Below are 3,865 nucleotides of genomic sequence, written 5' to 3' on the forward strand. Positions count from 1 at the left end.
TGCGTGTGTAAAAACAAACAGCCTTATTTGTTTAAAGCTCTTTAATTGTATTAACTATTAAAAAAACATGTTTATGCTGGCTGAGGATGATGGGATTATAATCAAGTGCATTTGGTGGATGCCATGTTGGCAAAGGCTGTTCCAAAAGGATGCATTGGCACACTGAAATTATTTCTGACTGTTTGGAGAGTTTGGGTGCAAATTATTTGTGTTTTCCAGACAGCCGTGAAGAGATGGTTTTGGGCAGCATCCCTCTCCCTAGCTATGAAATTCGGACAGCGTTCTCCAAGGAGAAGAAGAATCGGCGCTTTGTATTCAAGGTCAGTCCCTTCTCATATTCACATGCATAGTTGTAGTTTTGCTGGATCAAACCAAAGTCTTGCCTAAATCAGCTTCTAACAGCAGCGTACCAAATTTGTCCAAAAATACCAACAGTGGGTCATGTGGGTATTAACCTTAACTGCTTTTGCTCCCCACCAACTGGTGTTTAGTCCCATGACAAAGTTCCATTTTAATTATCTTGGCAATGTATGGGGATAGACTTCTCTCCATGATGTATTTAATCCTTGTGAAAATCTCTCTCAGGTTGTTGGCGAAACTACATATTTTGGAAGGAGCTCCATAAATACAAGAAGCCGCCTAGCTCATACTATATGCTTAGCCATTTATTTAGTATATTTGTAGTCTGTCTTTCCTCCATCATGGAAATCAAGGTCCAGACAGGTCAGGTTCTCTCTTCACCAAGATGGATGCATGACCTTGCATGATCTCTAGATGTTAGGAGGTGTGGACCAACACTGTTTCCTTCAGAACAACCTGGGAACCATGCCCTAACATTGTCACTGCTGCTAAGCCTGTGGCAGTGGTAAAATGAGCTTTTTTGTAATAGAAACATATGTGGTGAACTTTGCATTGTTTCCAATTTCTGGAAGCTTTTGGAAATACAACCCACCTTGAAAACCGTGCATGTGCCTCCCCTCCCCCATCTGGCAAAAAGGGCTGATTTTGCTCTTTGTTGTTGCTGTGTGCGAGTGGTTTCCAGTGTATGGCAATCCTAAGGCAACCATATCACTGGGGTTTCTTTGAAGATTTGTTCAGAGGGGTTTTGTCATTGTCTTCTTCTGAGGCTGAGAAGCTGTGTGACTTGCCTAAGGTCACCCAGTGGATCTCCACAGCTGAGTAGAAATTCAAACCTTAGTCTCTCAGAGTCCTAGTACAATACTCAAACTACTACACCACTGATTTTGTTGTTGTCATAGTGAATTCAGCAGTAGAGGTGGTGGGCACCCTGGAGGGAGCAGCAAAAGAAGCTAAGAATTGTGGCCTAGTGTGGTGCATAATTCCAATAACCGTGGAGTGGTGAATCCACATTGGGGTTTATTCTGAATCTTAAAGGCACTACCCAAAGAGTTGAACCCTACCCCCAAATTAGGATAATTACTATAGAAATTCAGATAGGCATCCCTCACTGATGTTGCCCATCCTTGGTCTATTCTGACTAGGAGCATGTCTGCAGGGCCTCTTGGGTGGTTTTATTTCACATCGCTCTCTTGCTGGTCCTTTCCCCTTATAATGCTAGTGATTGTACTTGTGGCTATTGGCATGTGAAACACAAGCTCCTTCCCCTCAGTTAATTATTTGTTAATATAATAAAATGTTGTGGCTGGAATTAAGGCTCTGGCAATAACATTACCAGGAAAAGATGGAAGGGCAATCATGAGAAACCTACCAATTTGAGACATGGAAAGCTGAACTGAGTCTGAAGCATCTGGAAGCCAGAAAGTCTGGCTTCCCTGGCAGAGAGGTTGCTGCGCAGAGATGTTGGCCTGATGGTTGTTTACTTCCAAGAACTATTCTGTTGGTCTAAATCAGAGAACAAGGTTTGCTGGCAGCCATGCAGGAAATTCATCCTGAGCCAAAAGTCTACTATGGGTTCAGCAGTGTGTCTATGTATATATCTGCTGCCACCTTGAGATTATTTGGGCCATTACAAGGACCTCTTTTCCCTCCCTCTCCCAGGCTGAACATCCCGGCATGAGAACATACTATTTCAGTGCAGAAACCCAGTTGGACATGAACAGCTGGATCAGGGCAATGAACCAGTCGGCAGCTGCTGAGTGTGACTATGGAAACTAGTAAGGATTGTTGTGTACAGTCATATGCTGGATTAGTTGCTGGGTTAGTAGCCAAGTTAGGGCCAGACCAAGCAAATTTGTTTCCTGAAACAAAAGACAAAATTGTGCCTTCTCCATTCCAGTATTGGAATAGTACCCTTCCATTCCAACTTGATCAACTTTGGCAAAGGGGCAGTGCACCAAAGAGGACCAGACAAAGTTATGGGATTGTAGGACAAATGTGGGATACATATAGGGGGAATTTTGGAAGTGTAGTCCCCCCAAAGTAACTTTACCAAGCAGTGCCTCAACACTTAGCTTAGGTTTTTATGTTCATCTACAACAGCCCATGATTAATGTTCCACATTTCTATAGTCATGCCAAAATCTGACTTCTTTCCCCACCCTGCCCATCATCCAACTCAAGTGAGTCTCAGGAACCTGCAGTTATTTTCCCTCCCAACTCACACAAATATGGGGCCTGAGGCTCCTGCTCTAAAAAACCAATCTCATTTCTCATAGAAAACTCAAAAAAACATTATTACAATTTTCCCCTACCCTTCTTACAAGTGTACTACTCTGGAACTCACTTGCTAGACAATCCTTGGATGCACTATCCCCATAACCACAGAACCTCAGGGGCTTGCCCTGGCTGGCCCCAACCATCAAGAATTAGATTGTAGAAGGGGGTGGGGGTAGGGGCCAGAAGTAGCATCCTGTGGCTATCCTCTTACTCCCCCCCCCAATCATTCATTTCACTTAGAGGACAGAGGTAAAGAGGGCCACTGGAGTTTGGTTCCAGGACCCCCCTTGAATACCAAAATCCCCATGAATACCAAAATTTAACAGGATGCTCAAGTCCCGTTAAATACAGTGGCTAGTTAAAATGTCCCTTATATAAAATGGCAAAATCAAAGTTGTTTTTTGGAATTTATACATTTCTGAATATTTCAAGCCATGGATGCTTGAACTCATGGATAAAAAATCTGTGGAAATGCAGAGACGACTGTCTATGTATCTGGCTTGCCATAACCGGCTGCAACCGGGAACTTCCGATTTTGGGGGCCCGGGGCCCCTCCCGGCCACGGGTTTAGCCCCAAAACCAGGAGCCCCCCGGTTGCAGCCTGGGTTGCTGCGCCCCTGCAGGCCTCGCTGCCTTCCTCCTCCACCTCGGGGCGGCGGGGAGGAAGAAAAGGGCAGCGAGGCCTGCCTGGGGGCAGGAGGCGAAGCTGGAGGCAGTGCCTCCCCGCCACCCGCGCCCCCCTCCTCCCCGCCCCCTCTCCCCCAGGCCGCGCGGCGGAGGCGGAAGGTGGAAGGAGGCAGCATCTCCTCCGCGAGGGAGAGGAGAGGAGGTGGGGGAAGGTGGCGCGGGCGTGCGGGAGGTGGGGGTTCCCCGGGATTCCCCCCACCGAGAGCCCTGGCTGGGCTTGGAGGACGCTTCCTCCCAGCCCCAGCCAGGCCCTGGCTGGGGCTCCGCGATCGCGGAGTCCTCCCAGGCTTGGTGGGGCTGGAGGGACGCTTCCTCCCAAGCCCTAGCTAGGCCCTGGCTGGGGCTCCGCAATCGCGGAGTCCTCCAGGGCCTCGCTGGGCTTGGGAGACGCTGTCTCCCAGACCCCAGCGAGGCCTAGGACAAGTTTTAAAAATGTAGGACTTTTTTTTTTAATTTCCTGTCCAGGAAAAAAAAAAAAAAAAGTCCTACATTTTTAACCATGTCCTACATTTCTCCCGTTTTGGAGTCTCCATGGATGGCAC

At 47.5% G+C, this 3,865-nt stretch overlaps 1 protein-coding gene across 1 annotated transcript in view; it reads right to left on the reverse strand.

Moving 5' to 3' along the window:
- The window catches only part of CD19 (CD19 molecule), a 34,474-nt gene that overhangs the window by 2,203 nt on the left and 28,406 nt on the right, over positions 1–3,865 (reverse strand). The gene's annotated exons all lie outside the window — the stretch shown is intronic.

Source organism: Sceloporus undulatus, chromosome 6, assembly GCF_019175285.1.
Source record: "Sceloporus undulatus isolate JIND9_A2432 ecotype Alabama chromosome 6, SceUnd_v1.1, whole genome shotgun sequence".
NCBI classification, from domain to species: domain Eukaryota; kingdom Metazoa; phylum Chordata; class Lepidosauria; order Squamata; family Phrynosomatidae; genus Sceloporus; species Sceloporus undulatus.